General features: G+C 42.9%; 1 long non-coding RNA gene across 1 annotated transcript in view; it reads left to right on the forward strand.

Annotated features, from left to right (window-relative positions):
* Window positions 1–12,421, forward strand: part of LOC109312481 — a 24,315-nt gene extending 11,894 nt beyond the window's left edge. Inside the window, exons 2-3 of the long non-coding RNA XR_002101827.1 lie at window positions 2,854–2,864; window positions 12,411–12,421. This is a non-coding gene — a long non-coding RNA (uncharacterized LOC109312481). The remainder of the gene's footprint in view (window positions 1–2,853; window positions 2,865–12,410) is intronic.
* Window positions 12,422–24,450: the final 12,029 nt, after the last annotated feature.

Genomic DNA, 24,450 nt, shown 5'->3' on the forward strand with positions numbered 1-24,450 from the left:
CAAGACCTACCCGCAACAAATCCGTGCTGGCTATCCCTTAGGATGTTGGCATCAGCCAGTCCATTAAGGATGGCCTCCTGAATAAACTTTTCTAAGATCTTCCCCAGTATAGAAGTCAGTCTGATGGGCCTATAGTTAGCCGGATCCACCTTCCTCCCTTCCTTGAAGATCGGCACCACATAGGCCTTCTTCCAGTCTTCGGGCACTACACCAGAGCACCAGGAGTTTTCGAAGATCCATGCCAAGGGCTGGGCTATGATGCTCGCCAGCTCCTTGAGTACCCTGGGGTGCAGATTGTCAGGGCCGGCTGACTTGAAGGTATCCAGCTTCTCAAGGTGTTTAAAGTGAGACAGGTTGTTTATGGTGGGTTCAATCTTAATTAATTATGAGCTGCTGTTTTGATTCAGAAGAACAGCACTTGGGGTATAACATAAACAGATCAACAAAAGCCCTGTTTTACTGCATTCACAATCTTGCCAAAACATGTCTTGTTCAGGTAGCAGATAAAACAGAACTAAGGCTAGAAAATTAATTTCAAACTCTGGTTCCCTTCACAGTAATAATACAATAGTGGCAAATCTCCTTCTCAGCTTTGAAAAGTACAAGGAGGAGTTAGCTGGGAATTTGCAGTTCAGAAGCAAGTTACTGCACTCAAGAGAAGGAAGTGTATATCCCAGCCCTTGAAAACTTTTGAACTGTTATTGTTCCTCTACTCCTGTATTCTCCTGGCCCAGTCTGCAGTTCCAAGAGAATTTCATAGATAAGTAGCCATGCTGACCTCTGTCTAATGACAGACCTCTTATTAACATATCACTTTTTCCCCGAGCTTTCCTAAGAACTGTTAAATTTTACAGTGACTAACAGTCTAACACCATCTGAGGCAGTTTAATCTGATGCTTTGATTTGCGATCCTTATGTTTCCCAGTGGGGAGTTTTGCGCAAGTAACCAGGTCACTTGCTTGCTTATTCCTTGGGTCATGCTTTCCTCTGAATGTGCTTTAAAAGTATATGTAGCTGAACTAGTTATTGTGAAGTAAAAGGGGGCAGAGGTTTATTACATTGGCCATTTTATGGCAACTCCCTGTGTGCATGGTCTTATCTTATGCTAGATGAATGGTAAACTGCAGTAGCTTAGCCCCATTGAATCTTTGACCCAGAGGGAAGCAGCAGCTGCCAAATATTCCCAGTAGCTTTGCCAACAGCTCAGGAGGCAGCATTCCCATGTTCCTTGGTACACAATTTCCAGTCCTCGCCCGAGTTACTTAAGCTTTTTCATGCTGTCCTAGCCAGGGACTCCACAATTCAGTAACCACCCTCAGCCACAGAGTGAGATGAATTCTTCCTGTTCATACAGCCCCAAGGGGAGCCCTCACATTGGTGCTCCCAAGATGATGAACAGAACTGTTCCCATCCTGGACGATTCTGTACACAGATTCTCCAGCTCCTTGTCACTGCTTCCTTAGCATGCCCAGGAGGCTGTCTCTTTCTGCACCACCCCCTGAATAGCCTGTATTTCATTCTGACCCTGTTGAAGAGGAGCAGCTCCAGCAGCTGCCAGGTGGGCCACAGTTTCAGCTGAAAATCAAGAAAAAGGAATGTGCGAAGGAAAACAGCTGTTATTGCAAAAGACAAGGGCCTGATCTATGACATGTGACTTCAGCTGTATTCAGCAAAACAGCAGAGTGTGAAAACCTGCACATCTCCAAGAAATATGTTTCTTTGACTATAAAAACACAGGATCAGATCTGTAGCTATATCACCAGAGTTATCTAAATGATGCCCTTACAGCCTGTCATCACAAATTACATAAAATAACATCACAATTAACACTTAATGAATTCTGTACAATCTTGTATATAAGGATTAGAAATCCTACAGAATGGCTCAAGTTCAGACCTTTCAAAGACAAGAGCTTTCCTTACCATATATGTCTTACTGGGTGCACCTACATACGTGCTTTATGGTGCATTAGCCTATTTTAATGCATGTTAAAGTGTCACAAAAAAGTGTTCTCTAATTAAAGTGCCTTAAAATAAGCTAATGCACCTTTTTCTAGTACCTTACAATGGAGGGCTCCTATACATGTGTAGACCCTGCTCCAATGTGCTGGAAATCCAATGCATTCAATCAAACTTGATTAATTGAGTCTGCTGGAGCACAGAAATTGACACGCTCTGCATCCTTCTGCATCATGTATCAGCATCCCCATGCTGAAAAAAATGGTGGTGGTGTGCTTTGAAATAGAATGCATTCAATGAGCTTTAGTTCAAAGCACCCTGATGCCATTTTTTCAGCATAGGGACACTGATACATGTGATACATGGATGCTTTTAATCTGCATGGATTGCTAATTAAAGCACCCGGCACCACCCAGATGGTAGCCCAGAGTGTTGGTACTGGATTTGGACCCAGCCCCTATATACCTTTGTTCCAGGCGAGCACAACCCTCAGCTCAACCACAACACCTGCCAGTTGATAATATGCAAATATATTGATACAGAATGATAACAAAAAAGTAACAATACAAACAATCAAACAATGCTATATCTACCAATCCTAGGGTCAAAGTAAAAATGGTCAGGATGCAAGCTCTATTCTGAGGGTCTCTCTCTTAGGTCTGGAGATGGAATGCCAAGGCTCACAGCCCCCCTCCAGTGGGGTGCATGAGACGGGCTGCTGGTATGCCATCAGTCTGTAGTGACCTTGGAGACCCTTCTCAGGGGACAGGGACGGGGATGGAGACCCTAGAAGGAGGGATGGGAAGGATGGGACAAAGGGAGGGACCAGGAGAAACAGAGAGAAGGGCAGGGAGGGATGAGAAGGAACAGGGAGGGACCCTGTGTTAATCTCAAGTTTCTGCTTTCGTATTCTTCTTCCCCTTGATGACTCCTGATGGCTTCGTAGATTTCATAGACATTAGGGGCTGGAAGAGACCTCATGAGATCATCAAGTTCAGCCACCCTGCCATAGGCAAGAAGTCAGCTGGGATCAAGTGATCCCAGCAAGAAAAATATCCAGATGTTTTTTGAAAGAGTCCAAAGTAGGTGCTTGCAGTTTATGGCTGTTAGACCTTGTTATCCCTTGGGAAGCTCTGGTGAACAGCTGTTCTCCCATGTCCTGATGTACCCCTCTTATATAATTGTAGGCTGCTCCCAAGTCCCCCCTGAGCCTTCTTGTCCAGACTGAAGAGTCCCAAATCCCTCAGCCTCTCCTCATGGCTGTCTCTGGTTGGCTGTCTCTCTGTAGTCACATGTCCACATAGCCTTCCGGGCCTTCTCCAAATTTGGTCTGTTCCCCTAAAACTGGGACTCAGCCCCCCCTGCTGCTCTGGGGCTTTGTAGCTAACTTATCTCATGTTAGGGGATAGTACAGTATATACTTGCTTGGTTCCCAGGCTGTGTGTCCTTGTTGTATTAGACAACATGTCTGCCTTAAAGGCTGTGATCTCATGTTATGGCATGCCCCACTTTATTCTCAAGCTGTGTGTCCATCTGTTGGCCTTGTTGTGCTACACAGCCCGCCTGCTTTCAGGGCCATGAGAAGCTGTGTGTGCATCTCCCAAGATCTTTAGAAATTCATTTAAGTCCTGCTGCCCATCCTAACCCCTTATAATGCATATATCTATACCTATAAGCCAATTTCCAAAAAACAGGCCTTTAAATACCATTTCTAAGCCAACAACAGCACATGTAAAAATGCCCAGAGGTACTAAATTTAATATGCATTACCTAAAGTGCATTAATAAATGTGTAGACACACCTACTGTTGCCTAGTCTAACTTTTAACAACTCAATAGATTTTTTCCTTGAAATATGAACTATTATTATTATCAATGACTACTGCAGCAAAATGGCCTTCCATCCACAGAAACAAATGAAGTTTAGTGATGCTATATTTATAGTTTGTGTAAAGTGCTCTAGGATCTGGCAGAAGAAAAGTGATGGGTATATGTGCAATGTATATGTGTGCAATGTATAATATGCTATTAGTTGTTGCTATAAAAGCTCTACAACTATTCAAATTTAACACTTTTCTTAAGAGGAGAAAGGTAGAAAGTGGTGGAAGAAAGTATGTCTGGATGTTGAAATACATTTAAATACTTTTGTGTGTAAAAGTGGAATTTTCAAAAGGACTTTAAGGAGTTTACTACACCAGACTGATTTTTCATAGGACTTGTACTCCTAACTTCTTAAATCTCTTTCAAAATCTTCCTCTAAATTTTCTAAATAAAAAAAAAATCATACTTTTTCCTTCAGTGTCTTTTTTATTTTGCTTGCAGCTAAATAGTATGTTACTCACAAATATAAACTGCATAGAACATGGCTGCAGTTCTGGTGACTCCAGCTTCATTCACCCTTGTGGTTTTTAATGCCGACACTGATAAAACACAGCCTTGAAGCAGTACAATTGGCTGTAGATTAATTTCTCTCTGTCTGGTAGAAGCAAGACCCTTTAGTAGTTATTGTTTGACTGTGTCCCACAGCAGAATGCAAACTAGAGGAACCTTGCCAGACATTGCATCAGGCAAGAACATTTCTAAACTTGGTGTTAAAGCCAAAAAATACATTTGTGGTGTTGTGTGTCAGCTGTCGCTTGCTATACATCCTTCCTGCCATGAAGAAGAAGCAACCCAGAAAAAGAAAACAATTCAGAGACTAAAGAGAGAAGGGGAAAAAAGAGGGGAACTAAAACTGATGGAGGCAAGAAACACACAGAAAAGAACTAGGAGCTATTTACACTAAGTCCATAGAAAGATAAATACTCAGCTGAACATACCTGTTTGAACAGGGAAGGCATGAGGATTCATTCATCAATTGCAGATCTCCATAGCAGCAAATTGAATATGCTCTGGAAATGAGTCTTCAAAGACCAATATAAGATGAAGACTTACTGTGTTTAATGAAGTCTGGTCCAGCATGAGGGAAGCCAGTGGGAGTTTTACTCTTAAATGAGTAGGAGCAGCAGCACCCAAATTAGTAATGAAGCAAACAGAAAGCCAATAATACAAAGCAAAATAGAAAACAAAACTATACTGAGATTTTTCACTCAGAATATAATTTGTTATAGAAAAGTCTGAGCTAGGAAGATTTATGTAATAATAATCAATTTGTATTTTACTGGGGGAAACATCTGAGATCAGATAATCCGCCCTGGGGGAAATACTTTTTTCTGAAATTGGAGTTGTGATGGTTAGCAAAGCAAAGCTGTTTTTTTCTATTATGCAAAAAGAATATTCTGCCAAATAACTTCAGGGAAGTTAACTGTGTTTATGGAAGCCTTTTTACATCCTTTGGTCTGACAAAGCACAAAAATATTTGTGGGCTCTAAGTTACTTGCTTTTGCTTTTACTCTAATCTTAACAATACAGCTTTGTATTTATATAGTAAATAACAATACAGCATTAATGTATTTGTATAGTAAATAGCAATCATATTGATTTGAAAGGACTTCTTTGAGGTGACTTTGCTGGACTTTTTGAAGGGTTCTTGGCTGGAGTCTTCTCAGGAGTCTTGGCTGCAGGTTTTTCTGGAGTCTTGTCTGCTTTCTTAAAGAAAGTGTCCAAGGAAGTTTGGACAGATGTTCTCCAGGGAGATGGGCAACACAGCAAACTTGTTCATTGGCATGGCATCATATCAGATCAAGTGTTGTAAAATCAAAACTGATGTCAGAAAGTTGAAACAAGGTGTCAATTTATAAATGTTGTAAGTGCAAAACATTGTAACTCAAAACATTGCAAGTCGAGGACTGCCTGTATTTATGGAAAGTTTATACTTTCACTGGCAAAAAACACACTTATGTCCATGGATGATGGTAGCTCAATTCCACTACTTCCTTTTGTTATGCAAATTTCCCTTTCATGGCTCTAGCACCTAGGTTTCTGGTACTCATTAGAAGTTGGATGGGACTTCCATGCACTCGAATGATCATTGGAAGTCTTATTTAGGTTTTCAGACATCAAACAATAGCATCAATATCCAATAATAAACCCACAGCTCTTGGTCAAATGAAATTCCTGGCCATGTCAAGAAGTGTTTCATTTTATAACAGCAGCAGAGACAGCTATGAGAGGTCACACAAGTCAATTGAGCTCAACTAGCTCCAAAAATTATGAGGTGTCAATTAACTTCCCTGCAGGTGTACAAAGCAGTCTACTGCAGAAAAGGAAGGCTCAGCAGCTCAGTGCATATCAGCCACTTGGTTTCTGAAATCTTTTGGTGCCTTACCTTTGTAGTCTTTAGTATTGAAAGAGTTCTGCATCAGTTTGTATATTTAAAGCTTTTGTTAGTTTAATTTGTCAGCAAACCATTCATATGGAACGTGTGTTTGGGACAGCTGCCTTTTAGTTTACTAGACTCCAGGTTGCCACCAATCAGTTTTCACCCAGACAGTAAAGCTTTCAGTGTTCTGCTCCATGTCTACATGATGACAGAACTTGTCAGAATATTTGAGCAATGGAAAAAGAAACAAAATATACAGACTCCCCCCAACATATCCCCATGTCCCCTCAGCACCATTCCTGTTCCTAAATTTCGTAAGACTTAAGCATCTCTTCTGATCCTGTGGCCTCTTTGTTGTGAGAGGAATTTATTTTCTAGTCCATTACTTTATTAAAAAATAAAAGTAGTTAAGAGGCCCAAAGCACAGTCAAGAAAAAAGGACCAAATTGCATTGTGCTTTATTCTTTTGCTTTGCTGGTGTGGGCTTCGGCAAGTAGTCTAAGAGATGAGTTGGGAGAACCATGTCAGTAGAGCTGAGCAAATATGTGAGAGGGCTGTTTTTCCCTCCTTGCAAATAGTTGCTGAAATAAAATAACTGAATTTTTTTTTACTAGGTCCACACTGTTTTTGTATTTGCTTTTGAAGGCTATTCCAACAAATGAACTTAATGGTAGAGGATGGCAGCAGAAACAGTGAATTGTAGGTGATTACCAGAAATCATTTAAAGAAAAATTAATTTCAAATTTGTCATCACAGGTATCTGGAACCCAAACACTGATTTGCAGTGTCAAAACTCATTCATTTAGGGAAATGAACAATAAATGTCCCCCTCTGTTCAGTCAAAACTAACTGATAATTTTCCTATTTCTAATACTGATCCAGTTACTTTGCTGTGAGAAGTCATTTACTGAAATCATTCAAGGAATTATTTCAAAAAGTGACTAAAAAAACCCTGGTATTCACAGTCAATTCACAAACTGAAAAGAAGCTAAATTCAGTGAATAAACTGTATTATAAAAAAAAATCACCAAATCTATAGGGCAAGATGATACTAAGTTTGCAGGAGGGTAATTCTGCATGAAGGGATTAAGAAAGCAGGTTTTACAGCAGAGAAATTTGCCCCATTGAGACACCAACCTAAGGATCAAAGACCATCTCTTCTTGCTCTGGAAATTTTGAGTCTTTTCTATTCTGTGTTTGCTTTAAAAGAGATTTTGCTACAATCTTTGAACAGTCCCTGAAATCTGCAGCCAACTGAGTAATTCCAAACACACTGTGTTTGTACTGAGAAAGAAATGCATACACCTAACTCCCCATCTTGCCATACACAGCAGGCCAAATACATTATAATGCATTATTAAACCTGAAATAGCGGATAATTGCCCACTATTAGAGATGAGACACACATTTGGACAGACCAATGATCTTGTGCATGCAGATAGCATACTGATAGTGATGTGATGGTCAGGTTGGCATTCTGTATTTTGTGTATGCTAAATTTTAGAAAATAGCAAGTATCACTTATAACCTAGGTGAGATGTAAAAGGGGGTTGTGCTACTCGTATTCACACAAATCCCATGGCACTTTTCCGAGAAACAGAGGATAAGTTCTCCCTCCAGTTTCATGTAGAGTATAGTATTCTTTTTTAGTCCCTACTCTAAAAATTGTGCTATGAAAAACAGCCCTCTACATTAACTGTTGCTTCTATTGGCTGCGAGTGTGGAAGTTAGACTAAGTCATGCTCTCTGTTTGTGTTAGAAATTATTATTAAGTGATAGAACCTGCAAAAAAAAAAAAAAAGGAAGTATCACCTCTCAGAACATGCTTGAAAACAGCTTTAAGGCCTTGTTTTCTGTTAACTTCTTGAAAGTGAATTTCCTCATGTACTTTTTCCCAGTTTAAAGAAAAGCTTCCCCAGAATCCCTTTCTTGGGGCTTTTGATAGATTTGGATGACATAACATTGAAATATTGAGTTGGATGACAGATAGCATATGCAAGTGTACCTCCTGCCTGCAATATATACATAACTTCCTACCACAGGTGTGCTATCACACAGCACAGCAGATGTAGGCAGCTGTGAGTTATACTAATGTATGGGAATCCTGGGAGACATAAAGAGAGCATAGCTAACTTGTCAGTTCCTAATCCCAGGCCCTGAGTAGGCAGCATCTAGACAGTAGGAGGTGGGAAGCAGGAAAGAAAACCTTGTGGCCTGGAGATTTCCAGCTGGCAGAATAGTCTGTGAGCTACACCAGGTGCTAATTAGCCATGGCTAGGGTCAGATTAGAAGAATGAAAAAGTGGCTTAGAAACATCTTTCACCCCAAGTTCCTGTGCCAAGAACAACACACCTTCCTGAACTTGAAGGACCTGCTTACTTGGAGCACATGGGCTTTAATAAAAGACCTGATACACAAGAAAAGAACCTTACCACCAGTGGCTATATAAGCAGTAGTGCAGCAATGGGTGGGCAAGCAGGGTTTGACCCCCAGGTGCTGCCTGAGGAGCAGGGGGGCAGTAGAATGGAGCTGGGGGCGCCTCCACCTCTTGTCCTCCCCTCCCCTGTATTCTGCACCTTCCATACAGAAGCTCCAGCTCTGGTGAGGGCAGAGCAGCAGTGACATGGTTGACAGTGCCTGGGTAGCAGTGTTGCAGGGGCAGTGGCTGGGGGCAGAGGGGGAGAACAGGAGTGAGGTGTCAGAGAGGGCTAACACGCTTGCAGATGAAAAATCAGTGTTTAAATGGCTGCTTGACCCATATTTTGGTGGCAGCATAGGGAGGTGACATCTCCCCTGTGCCGCAGTGAATTTCTGGTTGCTGCCCCTGCATTGTGTGCCACCCCTGCCTAGGATGAAGAATTGGTCATTTCCACCTCTAACCATAGGAACTGCCTGCACTGCAACTGCCACAGGGCACTGAGCTGTCAGCACCCACATGCCACACAGATAATCCCTGCAGGGAGGGGGCCTTGCTGTCCTGTTGTGAGGGATGGGAGGATAACAGTTAGCCCTCTTACTCCCCTACACTGCTCAGCCCAGGGAAAATCCCTAAATGGGACAGTATACAACAGGAAGACAAAGAAGAGTACAATTCTGAATTCGCAGCTAGATGTAAACTGAGTGAAAGCACTCCTTGCTGACTTATTCAGACCTAATTACATGAGACAGTGAGGACCAGAGGAGGGGTGACTGGGAGCACAGCAACTTGCTGAGAAAATTGGAACCACTGGTCTACCTCCTGGCCATCCTGGCTAGGGAATGCAAAACCCAGCTCTGTCCATCTCTTTTTCCTGTCTTCTCCTTTAGCATTAGAAGTAAATCCTGAGTCTGTTTTCCTGCCGGCTGGATGATGTAGAATTAAGTAAAAAATGGCCCATAAATGACCTCTGATCTGAACCACACCTATCTGAATGCTGTCAAATTGTGCCCACGATTCCAGAAGTTAACTAAATGTATTTGCACTTCTAATCTCTTCCAGGGCACATATACAGATTAATCGTGTCAGAATCAGTTTCTAAGATATTCTTGTTACCTCCCAAAAGCCTAGAAAGCACTTTTGTTAACTGCAATAACAAACGTGTATGAGAAGTTGTTATTGTCTGATTGTATGGGAAGAGGAGCCACTCATCTTTTGTTTCTTGGGCTCAGAGACTATGCTAGCAAACTGGAAGATGAACTTTGAGTTTGTGCCTCCAGGATAAGTTTTTCATCCAGGTACTCACAGACACACCCACTTCACCTTATATTTGACCCTGTAGCCAGGGAGAGGAGGGAGTTTAAAAAGGCCTGAGGCAACAAACTATCCGTGGCCTTTGTATTTTGTACAGGCAGACCACAGGAATGTTACACACTTGAAATGTAGAAATAAAGGGGTATACACACCTCTTGGAAAGTAGCAGAAATACTGGATTTTCCTACTCTTATCACTTAACACTTCTATCACATCACCTACACAATACTGGAAGGTCTCTATTTCAGTAACCACCAATATGCACCCCTCAATAGCTTACTTTGTTGACATACAATATTATTCCAAGTATCACAAGGCAAACCTAAAGAATTTGCAACAAGCTCAGGATGAATACTGTAAGCCCTAATGCCATGCACATGTGGATTGTTTGGACTTTCTTCTGCCTCTGTGATGGTTTTCTCCTTGACCCATTTAATGGCTGCTACTGTCCCCATAACTGGAACTGGACGTGGTTTTTAGTCACAGCCAGGGTTGTTACAGTTTACACTTTCAAGAAGATGAGACTTGATAAGCCAACAGACAAGAAAGAGTTAATTAGTACTGGTTAAAGAAACAATTTTTATAAGCAGAGCTGCATGTATAGTCACATAGCTGTGTGGAGGTTAACTTAACCCTCAATCACAAAGGAAGCACCGCTACAGTGGCATTGTGGGGAGATTGATGGCACTGTTGCCAAAGCTAGCCCTACATAATGGATAAGTAGAAGGCTGGTATTGGCATGGCAAGGACTACACCATCCTCCAAAGTATATGACTTTCCATAGTTCCTGGGGATTAGAAAATTCTCCCTGCCAGAGCTGGCAATGCACATAATACCAATAATAACAAAAAACCTGGGTCTCTAGTGCTAGCCACATCTAGGGGAAAATTGACACACCAAAATACTGCTTTCTAGATCACCTCTTTCAGTCTGGGCATCATGAAATGATAGTTGCCAACAGCAACCATCATTATATATCAGCAAAAGCTGACATACTGCCTTGAACATTAAACACTGCAATGCATGTTGCAGGTCAACACTGAGATACGCTGACAGAGTTGAGCAGGGGTGGCCAGAATTCCAGCAGTCTAGAATAAAAGAACACAGAGTTTGAGGGTGATAGAACAGGAAATTCAGTAGCAGGTCAGATAGAATTTTTTGCCTTCTTTTCCAAGTGGTACCCCCCCTTCCCTTCCTGTTTGGTAGATGTCCTTGCTGTCATTGTTTCAATGCCAGCTAATAAACCAGGGGTCTGCAACATTTTAGGACAGAGTGCCAAAAACACGCACAACCTCAATCTGTAAGATGTTAGCATGCCAAGGGCAGACAGTGAGGGTGCTACAAGAGGCTTGATCCTTTTTGTGGCAATGCAAGCCCAGCCCCTCCCCCACCATCCGCCTCGAGGCACACATGTCCAGCAAAATGCTTCAGGTACCATGCTCTGGCACCTGTGCTAGGGATTGCCTACCCCTGTAACAGACCCTATCCAGCAAGAAATGTCTGCTAAGTGGAAGCCTCCAGAGTTGTTCAAACACCATAGAACAAAAGAATTTACAAGAATAAGTGAAACCTCAGAACTGTGAGAGTAGGGATGGGTTCTCCCTGATTCTCTAACAGTTCAAAGGAGCAATCTCCATCCAGGCCCATCTGCCATACTTCTGACTGAAAGATTTGCAAATTGTTTCACCAACAACTAGGACTCAGAGGAATTCATTCTTTCTTTCCTGAAACTCATCCCACCTAATTGAGCATAATTATGTACTGGCATGGCTTGCAATCTTCATAGGAAAAAAAAGCACAGATGGAATCACTGCTTTCTGTAGGGAAGGGGTGGGAAGTGAGGGTGTCAAGGAGATGAGAAGCACGGACAGGGAGACTGGGTGGGCCAGCTGCCTGCTGAGCTCAAAGCCTGTTTACTCATGTCCTCCCCTTCCTCAGTGTTGCAGCCTCTGAGCAGCAATAGATGGGCGACATCACAGAGGAGAGGAAATACATTTAACAGTTCAGATTACATGGGGAAACCCGAGAAAGGTGTGCATACATGAAGTCACATTTTTCCCAAATGACTCAACAGGCAGCAAAAGAGCTCCTAGAGCATGAACTGTGCGAGTCTAGTTCTGGGTCACCTCCCCTTCTCTCTGAGATTTCATTATTAATCTGTCCTCCCATTCACCTCCAATCCATTTGTGTGGCTGAACTCAAGGAAAAATCAAAACCTGGTAGAAATGAATGTATAGCACCAATTACTTCTCTCTAGTGCCCTGTTGTAACTTTTTTGCATGTAAGCGTGATGCCACCAGTTAATGTTTCGCTGGAGTGTGAATGATCTGGAATAAAGAGTCAGCCCCAGTGCCCAATGAGAGAGGGCTTCTCTTGTCCCAGCTAACAGGGTCTGCTTTTCTGTCACTCAGGAAGATGATTATCTGATGAGGGTATGGAACATGGCTGTTTCAGGTGCTTAGAAAGAGGAGAGCTGTTGCTTGCAGACTACATCTGCAGAATCCTGTAGTTAGAGTGAGATAAATCATCCCAACTTTAGCAGTGAACAAGCAGGCAGTTACAAGCTGAAGCTGATTTGCTGCAAATGCGTTGCTACAAAATCATGCAGATGTAACAGCTGTATTGTAACAACTTGCATAGGTATCAGTCAATATCAATACAATGCTTCCTCCCGGCCTATCTATACCCTTCAAGTAGAAATGTCTGTACAAGAAATGGTGAACTGGTTTCTTTTTGTTCATGCTGAAGGGAGTCTGTGTCCTCTCTTCAGCTACACCCCTTGCCTCATGCACACACTCCAGATACTGGCTGTCTTGGGTGGCTAAATAGCTGGTGACATTTTGCAGCACAGTTAAGGCACAGAACTGAATTGGATGACTGCATGGGCCAAGTTCAGATCTGAATAAAAGGGTGCAATGTCAGTGACATTGCAGACTGCTGGAACCAACTATTAACTTCCTCCATCAGTCAGACCAGAACTGCTGCTACATCTCCTACAAATATCTACACTATGAAAGTAATGGACAGCCTGGAGTCACTGCAAGAGCATGGTTCACATGAGAGGTTCTGCTGATACCATAAATAGCAAAAGAAGAGTCCACTTAATGGAGGCACTGGCTGTGAACTATTTATATTTGTGAGGACTGCCTGTGTTTCACTGCCTATAATGGAGACCTGGGGCAGGAATAACTTCAAACATCAGTATACTGGAGTCTTATTGGGATACACAGGGTGTGTCTACATGTACATTAAAGCACTTTTGCTACTACACATTAAATTTAGTACCTCTAATATGAGGTAGTACATAAAGGTGCATTAGGCTGCCCTAATGTGCAGTGGTAAAAGTGAATGCCTTTTTAGTGACATTTAATACACAGTAGACTAATCTACTGCACATTTGCATACTAGCACTGTTTTTGCTGTGACGCTTTAATAGGCTACTGCGCATTAAAGCACATGTGTAGATGCACCCACACTCAGTCACAAAGGAAGCTGGTGCCATAACTCAAAGATGCTGACTTCTGCATGCAAATTTTTAAATGGCTGCTATGAACTGGATTTCAGGACCTGCAGAAACAGAGCCATGCAGAATGCAAGTTTCTGCCCTGGACTCAACCACGATTTGCAGTAATTCTTTGCAGGGCATCTACCAACCCAATATACAGAGAGGTAAACTGAGAGGTGGCTGTGTGATGTGATCAAACACATGGCAAAACCACATAAACTTAGCTTTTTTGCAGACCTACTTAAACAGAATTAAAATGTTTGTTGCCAACAGGAAGGTTTAGTGTATTAACTCACTGTCCTATTGATTCTTATTTTCATTAGGAACAGAACTAGATGGAACAGTTATCTAAACAAAGATACTTTACTAGTCTTGACAGGTGAGATTTCTAATTCCTTACTATTTAAGTGGCATAGGTACAGCCATATGTAGTTTCCATTGCCCAATATCCTCCATTGTAATACCCTGGTTTTAGTTGTCTTTTATAAATGTATTGCATCTTTTCATTTTACTAAATTAAAAAAAAAAAATCCAAGGGCAAAATAGTACAATCATGCTGTTAGGAATAGCAAAGAGAGAAGAAAAATAGTCCTAGCTGTGGTTACTGGTACTTTTTTCCCCACAACCTTAACAAAACCTTGAAGCCCACAAGTTACTTCTAACCTGACTCCCTTTTTTACTGTACTGTATTAACTACTTCAGTGTCTGTTCAGTTTCTGAAGCCTGCTTTGGGGAACATGACAAATCTGTTCCAGTTCATCTCATTTGATGCTGCCTCTGGATTTTCTCAAGTTATTATAATACTTAGGTAAAGATAAAGTTGGATGGATTGCATAGCTTGTTTTCAAAATCCTTCCAGAAAGGGAACAGCTTGGCTTAGGCATTTTAATCATGTAGAGACAACACACAGCTGAAAACAGGCAGGTCAGATAGAGGGGACTGCATCTGTGTATTTCTATTCAATCTCACTGTCAGGCTGAAAATCTACCCTGAAGTAACATCTCTTCTGAAGCTGTACTCACTACCTGGCTATTTAAGATGGCCCAGTGAAGTTGATCATCAACTTTGTTGTACCAGCCATGTCATCTGGATATCCAACTCCAGACTCCCAAAGCAAGCTTTATTTTCACAGCTCAATCAAGGTGTATGTTTCAAGAGGAGGGCAGAGAAAGCACTTCAGGAACATCCTCCAGGCCAGCTTAAACAAATGCAACATCAAAGTCAGTTCGTGGCTGACCACAAGTGTCCCAAATGGAGGAAGAGTCTGCTGTAGGGATCTCAATACTTTGAAATCTCATGACAACACAGAAGATGGAAAAGCAGGAATGGCAGAAACAGTGTCATAGACCAAATCAAGAATCCAGTGCCAACCACCCCACACAGAAACACATGTCTGAGTTGCAGCAGAGTCTGTCAAACCTGGATAGGCTTCATCAGCCATCTTCAGAGACACAGAAAAGATAGTCATGGAAAACAATCATCCACGACTGCAAGGGATTTGCCAAAGAAGAGTTAAGCTGGGAGCACAGCTCCTGTGCAGCACAGGGTTCCATTAGTATCTGCATAACAGGAAGCAACTTTAAGATGGGAGCAATGAGACTTGGTCATAGGGTGAATTAGCAGGTCTTGCCTGACTACAACAGTTGATTTGTTTAAGATGATGGCTGAGCAGTATTTTATTTAAAAAGCAAAACACAGCATGCATGAGAGTAAAGAGAGTTGCCTCTCAGGTTATTTATAGTTTCCTGAATTAGCCCCAGCTCCCACTGAAAGTAGCCAGTGTTTTCCTGGACAGATCAGTCAGAGGAGAAAGTTTAGAACGAATGTGTGTTCAAATGATGCTCAACCTTTAACTTTTGCATGGACACAAGCAACTGATTATCAGCCATTTTTAAAGTAAGATCTGTTGAAAGTTCCCAGGTCTCTGTAGCTCATCAAGATCAGTACATTATGAGAATTTTAACTCTCTGTCCTGCTTGGTTTTGATGCAGAGACGCTAGTTGGACTGATCACATCCTCTGCCCTGTAGCAAGCAAACAACAATGTGCTAATTCTCCTACACACTGTTTCCTGTTAGCAGAGAGTCAGTAAGTCCAGGCTGAATGGCCCCCACGCTCTCACTGTCCATTGTGACTTGGTCCAGACTTTGCATGAATTAAATTTGGATCACCCTAACTGCATACCATCTAGAGGCCTGAATGGTAATGTGGCTGACTAGCAGAGGATTAGAGGGAAGGAGTGCAGAAGTGGGAAAATGCCTGTGGGGGATGGGATGGAATTGTGTGAGAATGTAAATGTTGCCAGGATGTGGCCACATAGCAATGAACTCACATAAAGAAAGATCAAATGCATTCTCACTAGAACAGATGTTCCCGGGCACTGAGAAGTGGCCCATGGCTGATACAGGCAGGTTTTTACCACATCTGGCTTGTTTTTAACAAGTTCAGAAAAAGAAACAGAGTCTTTCAAAATTTTTACCCCTTCCTGACTTTTCCACACCTGTGTACACCCACCCCTCTCTGTATGCTGCTAATTTTCTCAAAGCTTAAAATTTTATTCTGCGTTCTGGGCTCTCTGTCCTGTGGGACAGTTTAATTTTCTTCCTTGTTTTGGTTTCAAACAAAAGCTGTCCGTACAAGGCCACAAGAGAACAAAACGTGGCTTCCTCTTTGTTCTCTCACAAAGTCTCTCTGCTCGTTATTTTTTGTAATCTGATTTATACAGAAATGTTAGTAATTCTTTGATATTGTTTGCCCTTTTCAAATTCACTCTTCATATTGCTCATTTTTCTATTAACTACAACATGTTAACAGCTTTTTTTCTTTTAATATTTGTTTCCTTATTATGCCAGACTAAATATTACTACGGTAGCATTTGGAGATACCTGTAGAGATAAGAGCCCCCTTGAACTAAGGCTTCCTAACCCAGTGCAATATCCAAGTCTTTCTTTTTATATCAATTTGTGCTGATTATTTGATTTACAACAACATGGAAGTGATTTTACTTCCAGTATCTTGGTCACAGTCTGTTGCCAACAGACAAGTTTTTTTTTGCTCATACATCTGTGCAAGCTACTTGTAAGACATGAAGCTGAAAATATAAATTCTTGTTGCATGTTTTAAATCCTGTTTAATGCTTTCTCTCTGCCACACCTAATTTCAGAAATAGCTTTCCTCAGAAACTTCAAAAGAGGCATATTCGGAAGACGTGGGCAAGATCTGGAGCAAAAAAGAGGCATTTAGAAGATGAGGACAAATCTGAATGAATAAAAGGCAAATTTGGATGCTGTTCACTGGAAAAATCACAGACCTTGCCTTAGCATGTTGGGCTCTGACGATTTACAGGGCTATCAGTTGACTGGCATAATCACGCTTGCTTTATTTTTACAAATAAAGCTTTAACTGTCTTGTGAGTAAAGATAGTCTTCCAAAGGGAGGTTGCTTGACTAAGCACTCTGCATGAAGGCAAAGGTGTCTCCAGCCTCCTAGACTCTTCACCCTCACCAGTTATGGTCTTGCCAGAGCTCCTCACTCACCTCATTGTTACAGGCATCCATCCCCCTTCTGTGATGCCCCATACTGGGCCAAAGAGGACAGGCACTGCTAAAGTCTTCATTCTTTCCTGTCAGAGTTAGTATTAATGACGCTGGCAACCATCCCACCAGGTGACATCATCCATTCCCCTTCCCTAGCAAAATTCCTATACCCACTTTCTCTTCCCCCTTCAGTCTAAGTACAAACAGTCAAAAAGCCTGGGGCTGAATCAACTCAATCTTCACAGGTTTGTCTAAGCTGCATAGATTGAATTGATAAGCAAGCGAGCAGATATTCACTTCTGATTATAGGAATGTAGCCACATGCTTGCAGTGGCTCAGGCCAGAAGCCAGGGAGGCACTAAAGCACACCTCCCTGCTCAGCTGGAGCAGACAGCTAGGGCCAAAGCTAGTATGCCCACTCAGAGGCCAGAGAGGTTTATGGGTGAGGTACAAAGCATCCTGGGATGTTGGAAGACTGTGAGTTAACTTGATTCTGGACATCTGGGACAGAAGTTCAATAAACCAATTAAACCTAACTCAGTTAAGTCTGATACTACATCCATCCAGATTTATCTTAAACCAGTTTTGGCCATTTTGAAAGTGGTTTATATGCACTGAACTTCTGTTGTCTTACAGATTTGAATCAGTTTCCAACCACTTACACACGTTTGTGTATAATTTCTGTCCCCAGCCCCTGAGGTTGCTGGCATCTTAAATCCCTATGGGAAAAGTTAGCAAAAGGAAGATGAGAAAATTACAAGACTTACTCTAAGGAGCTTCAATTTAGGCATGGAAATCTCCTACCAAAAAGACTGGAAAGACAGAGATTTGCCAGGCTTCAAAGAAGAAAATAAAATATGATATTTTTTTCCTTGTCTCATTTAAACCCTCACCGCCCAATAACTGCTGTTTGATGACTCTGCTGGGAAAGTGATCACTCATCCTGAGGCTTCTCAGAGCTAGAATAAATCAACTTCACTCTTTCCTATTCCATGAAACAAAGTTCAAAAATAAAACCACAAAGCACACAGACTCTACAGCATTACCTGTCTTCTTGCAGTTGACATGGTGGAGTGTGGTGCACAGGCAATTTGAGTCACTCCTTTTCCCACTTTTTCCCTTCTGTCTGTAGCATCTGACACAGATGAGCTTAATGAGAGAAGTGAAGGAACTTTTTTCATTTTTGTCGGACGTGCCAAGATCGTGGATAGAGGTCTTGGCTGAGATTTGGCAGTTCTGGGCTCTAATCCTGACTTGGCCAATGGCATGTTGTCCTCTTTCTGCCTCAGTTTCCCGTTTGTAAAACAAAGATAATGATATTGACCTCCCTTGCAAATTATTTTTGAGATCCGACTGCAGAGCATTATAAATAAGAAACTCTCCATTTTGTCCTAGCACAGACCTTCCACTGACTTTGGTAACTAAGTACATTAGGATGGGTGGGTGTGAGGGTGTGTATGTTTTCTGGAGCAGAGGTATGAGAGAGAGACAGAGAGAGAATTCCATGTGGGTCTAGAAAAGATGTGAGCTACTGGCAGCAAGCATCAAAACAAATTTGTAGCTAAGGTGTAAGGTTTTTTTTTCCTTAATCTGTTTACTCACTGGAGTTCATAGGCGGTCAAGCTGGAGACTTGCTTGTTTACTTTCCCCACTCTTCCTTTGAATCCTCCAGTAGGAGCCCTCCAAACCTCTCTTGATAAGTTTTCCACAGCCCCATTAAACAGCCTATGCATTTCTGAATGAGTCTCTTGAGGTGCCACTGCCTTCTGCCTAACTTCAGACTAATGTGGCTAACTACTTCTCTCAGACAAAATGAGAAGCTCCCACTGCTTCTTTCCTAGACCTGAGGAAGAACACTTTGCGTCCAAAAACTTGTTTAACATTTCTCCCACCCATACACTTGGGTCAGTGAAAGACACTGAAAAAAACCCCTTGCTTACCATATCTTCTTTGGACCATCACAGCTACAGCACACATCAACCCTAAGTATCCTGAGTACATGACACATTATGAAAAGAAAAATGCACATAAGAGCCTGCCAGATAGGACATATTTGGGCTCTCTACCCCAATACAGATGGAGAAACTGAAATGGATGTTGGTATAAGTTAGGGGGATTTATTGATATATATTTTTTTAATTCCACAGTAAAAACTCTAGATATACCTGGACTTTTTTTGCCTTCTAATTACTATTGTATCATATCTGCCTTGAAATGAGCACTAAGAGTGCCTTCCTAACCAAAATTAAATTTGCTTTCATTGTTTTTCCATACTCACAGGCTGTCTACATGAGACTCTGACTGCACAGTAGCTTGTTACTACTGCACAGCAGGACTGTGTAGTACAGTCACCTAAAAGCGGCTTGGCAAAGCTACTGCACAGTAACCCCAGTTACTTCACAGTCATTTAGTATTTGTGCATACACAAGTCCTAAATGACTGCACAGAAACAACTGTGCAGTCGGTGTCTCATATAGATGAGGCCACAGAATCCTAAATAGCTCTACCAAGCAACGATGTAGACATTGCTGGCACTGAATACCATATGGTTGATAGCAGTTCTGCAGTCATGACTATGTAGGCAGATAGGACACTATTTTGTCTCTTCCCTCTATAATGGAATCACCCAGTTGTTGTAAGGTGCTGGCCTGTGTCTGGATGCTGGCTTTTCTCTCTTGATAGCATGGCTTGCAATCAGTGCCCACCAAGGAAGACAAAATGTCTAACCTTTTTTCCTCTAGTAATGTTGCCTTTAAGATGACAGTTTGGCTTGTCATCTGGCTACCCTTTCTGGTTGCTTCCATTGGGCTTTTTCCTAGGAAAGCCTGGCAGACTTACTTTATGTTATGGTTTTTAGAATGACAAATATTAAGAGCCTGAATGTGACTATAAGTGAAAAGTGCTTCCCTGGATGTCTTTGGTGCCTCCAAAACTACTAATGCAGGACTGTTCAGGGGAAGATGTTGATAAAAGGCACCAATTTTTTTTTGGAAAGAAATTAGATAATGGTTCCTCAGTTCTCTACTCAATTGAAGGCTCTATCAATGCTTTCCAAAGGGCGTCTCTACAGGACAAACCACCACACTCCATTGGCCACATTCTGATGTTTAGTCTTCATCACAGTTAGGTGATTACCAGTTAATTTGATTTATCCAATATGTCTGTATAAGTTAGTGTGGATACCACAAATGTCTATGAATTATACTAGAACAGTGCTGAAACAAAGGTTTGCAGTGCCCAGATTAGTATGTACAAGAGTGCTAGTTAACAAGCATTTGACTAACTGGAGTGAAAAGAATATGGTAGTGCACAGACACCATGTGTTGCTATACTGTAACCTGGCTTTTAGTGCAACAAAAATGTGGTGATCAAGTGGTGCCTTGTGTTAAGAAGGCTCTGGAAAACAAAACTAAAACCCTACAACTGTGCTGGAGTCTGGCTGGAATGGTTCAAATCCTCTCCTGAATAAATAAAAAACTAAACCCAGTGCAGCTCATTATGTACACAGACTATGTCAGGGGTTGACAACCTATAGCATATGGGTGAGAGGTTTGTTTCAGCCTATGAAGGTGGCAAGGACCTGTTTTGTGCTGCTCACCCCTCTGCTGCAGAGCCTGCTGCTCCACAGACTTTGCAATTACCTTCACTGCAGAGGGGATGGTGGGGAGGTAAGGGTAAGTGTTGGCAGTGGGCAATTCCTGAGGGCAAAGACTTGTGTCCTGCAGCAGGGGCCAGGTTGCAGAGTCCAGCCCATGCCAGCAAAAGGCTGCCAACCTCTGGGCTCTGCCATTTCGTGTTATAAAAGTGCAAACTCTACAAGAGACATAATTCTTGTTCAAGAAACTTTCTACGCCAAAGGAATAGGAAGAACATAAGCAACAGGAATATAAGATTGGAAAGGGTCTCCTGGGCTATCAAGTCCAGTCCACTGATTAGGGGACTAAAGACAGCTGAGCCAAAACTTGAATATGAAAAAACATGATATGAAGAACAGTGAAGGTTTATACTTCTAGTTCTTCCTCTTTTTACCAATAAGAAAGACCTGTCTTAGCTCTCTCTACCCAGTGCCCACCAAGTTCTAGACAAGTACCAGCTAAGAGACCTGTCATCACTCAGGCAACTTTTAAGCAGGGTAACAAATCTCATAGAATTAACCCTCTATGACAGATTGTTTCTTATAATAATGATGTCTTCATGAACAACTGGTGCCTCCTGAGACTGGGAGGGCACCATTTGTAAGCGGCAGTGACAGCAGCAAGCGCTGGTGGCAGCGGTGGGTGGACACCACCCGCAGATGTCGGTGGCAGCAAGCAGCAAGCGGAGATCGCCAACAGCCACTGGTGGTGGTGGCGGCCAATCTCAGGGGGGGCACATGCCCCCCCCCATGCCCCTCCTACACATCACCTATGGATGTCTTCATAGGGCACACAGAGCAAAAGAAATAGGCTGGCAATGAGAAAGAGCTGTTGGGGCATCTTGATGACTTTCTGTTCTTTTACTAGTCAGAAAGTAGTGGTAGATGGAAGCTGCTTCTCCTGAGCAAGTGTTGGACCTGAAGAATACCTTTGGGAACACACATGCCCCTGAAGAAATTATCCAGGTATCTCTCTGAAGTGGAATGATATAAAGGGAAAGAGTACAGCACAGAATATTAGTGGCTCCATGAATACTTAACAAGGAGTTATCTCCTCCCCCCCACTCTTCAAACACCCACAGCTTGTTTATCAAAACATTTCATTTTGCAGACCACCAGGAAGGGCTGAGAGGGCCATTGCAGAGCCACAACTCAGCCTGAGAACTGCTGGCTTACACCCAAGTATGCCTGCAATTAAAGGGAACGAGGTGAGCCTGGCTGCTGCTGTTTCCCCTGTAGCAGAAGATACAATGTTGGATGCTGTATGTGCACTCTTCCCTGCCTTGCCCCACGGCAGGTCTGGAACCACAAGCATATATCTGAGTCTCAATAAGCTCTTTCTCTGTGCTACATATTTTGTTTATTGCTTTCAAACCCGCCCACCACAAGCCATGCTCCTTCTCTCCTACTCTGGGAAAATGCCATTCAAGATTGTTGCCCAGTTTCCAGAGCGTGGAATGTCCCTTTCAGTTGCTCAAAATTCCTTGACCCATCACAACAGTGAGAGAACAAGAGACACTGCTTGCCATTGTGCCTGTCCTTTAGGGCCTGAGACCTGTATTTGCTCCACTTTTACTCTGTAAATGAAGCAGCTTGTTTAGCCTCATCCTACCATCCAGACTCCTGTAGAGAGAATAGGAGGCAAGAACCAGTGTTAAGAAGTAAGAGAATTCCTGCCCGTAAATAAATCTGTTGTTGTGCTCCTGGGGATTTGAAAATGAATATCCCAGAATGCATGTGTGTGCAGAAAACACATCTCCAGGAAACCTGGTCCCCCTCCAAGAAAACACATCTCCAGGAAACCTGGTCCCCCTCCAAGCACCATGTCAGATATTACACACCATATATATTATTGAGAAAAAAATCATCACCTTTTTGTCATTTTGCTCTGGACCAGTGGTTCTCAACCTTTTTAAACCCCAAGGCAACCCTTGTTAGACTCAAGGTATACCTCAGAAATTGTCAGCTCTTAGTTTTCACTTGTTTTTGTAACTACAAAAAATAATAGAACAATTCTTCTCTTGCAAGTAACTCAGAAAGACCACAGCAGGTCAGAACGCTTTTAAAATGATGAATTTTTATTTGAAATCCATGGGTTTATCTTGTCATTTGTCAATCATGTGCTCACACCTAACAGTGTTAATACTGCATAGGCACCCCGTGAAAGAATCTTGAGACATCCTGGTTGAAAATCATTGCCCTAGACCCATAAATCACCACCATAAACGGCAAGAAAAGACAAGTAATACTAATGGTGAACTACCTCCTTTCCCTAAAGCAGTGTTTCTCAACCTGTGGGTCATGACCCAAAAGTGGGTCACACAAATATATATATGAAAGGGTCGCAAACAAACTTTAAAAATAGGTTCTCCTTTGATGGAGAAAAATGTGGGAAACCGTGGCTTTTCCCTTGCAAGCTGACAGAATTCCAGCCTGCAAGGGGCTCCTTGAGCCCCCATGCCCACACACTGGGGGGGCCGGCGCCTGGGACCAGGGGTATGAGATCAGGAGCAAGGGGCGCTGGGTCAGGACTGCCCAATGTTTACAAATGGGTCCTGGTACAAAAAAGATAGAGAACCACTGCCCTAGAGTATCTCAGGGTGAAATCCTATTGAATTTTTATCTCTTTTTCACACACACAAACACACACACACATGCACAATCATGCACATACATACATATACACCTTTATATATTTTCTGCCACTGATGAATAAGGGATTTACATGGATAACTCCTCTGATACTAACAGAAATTATCCACAGAGATCCTCACATGCTGTGACAGAAGAATAAAACCATGCGTCTTTCTCCACCTTGGAGTTTGGCAACAGCAATTAGCAAAGTCAACAGGAGTCAGTGCTCCAGATCACCATGGCTGAAGTCCAAGACAGGGGAACTAAGAAGATTTACAGGGGACCTGCTAATTCCAGGCCTGTATCTGAGGCACTTTCTGGAAGGGCCTTTCAGCTAAGGAATGATGCTAAGCTCCAGTCTGCACCACTAATTCCTTATGGAGAACCAGAAGAAGGTGATGAGAACTTTCCACCTCTGACATGAAGGATTGTGCAAGTCCAGGATGCTAATGATGAGTAAGGCTCCTGTCCCAGAGCCAGGAATATTCAGTTTTTGGACAGCTGCTCACTGTTACAGGGAGATGGCCTGTCCTTTTTTACAAAGTAATTAAAGGAAGTTTGCTGGTGCACTAACTCAGCCTTCCCTCCTAAAGAACCAGTTTCAGATCTGGAGTTGGTCTGAACTGGAGTTCGGAGCAGGCTGTTGTCTGCGACACCACCAACAGTTTAGGGCAGCCGACAGGCTCTGGCACAGAGATGCCCAGGGAGAACAAGCCAAGGTGCTGCGGGTCAGGCCTTCAGGGCTTGGTTTCAGAGTTGGGTGAAAAGGGGGGCAGAGGGGCTGTGCTGCAGCTGGCCTGCCGCCACCTGGCAGAGTTGGGTGGGCAAACAAAGGAGATGGAGAACTCAAAGAAAGAGCAGCTTTGAGAGCTGAAGAGAAGGCTGGGACGCAGAAACGACTGGCCTCTGCCCCCCCTCACGTAGGACAGGTCGCGGCCCGGAGCCCGGGAAGCGCTGGGAAAGCTCCTGCCTCTCCCAACGCGCTCAGGCTGGAAGGGCCCGCTCTGTGCTGGTCGCAGCTGCGACCCGGACCCGCAGAGTACCCACTGCGGGGCTCCCACCTCCTCCGCGCCCGCAACTTCCCTCAGCCCCGCTCCCAAGTCGGCCGGGGAGGAGGACGTGGAGGGCAAGGGGAAAGGCTTCCCCGATGCCTCCCGCCCCCCGCCGGGGAAGGGGAAGGGGAAGGGACGCCCC

This window comes from Crocodylus porosus, unplaced genomic scaffold (genome assembly GCF_001723895.1).
Source record: "Crocodylus porosus isolate Cpor-Errol unplaced genomic scaffold, CroPor_comp1, whole genome shotgun sequence".
In the NCBI taxonomy this organism is placed as follows: domain Eukaryota; kingdom Metazoa; phylum Chordata; order Crocodylia; family Crocodylidae; genus Crocodylus; species Crocodylus porosus.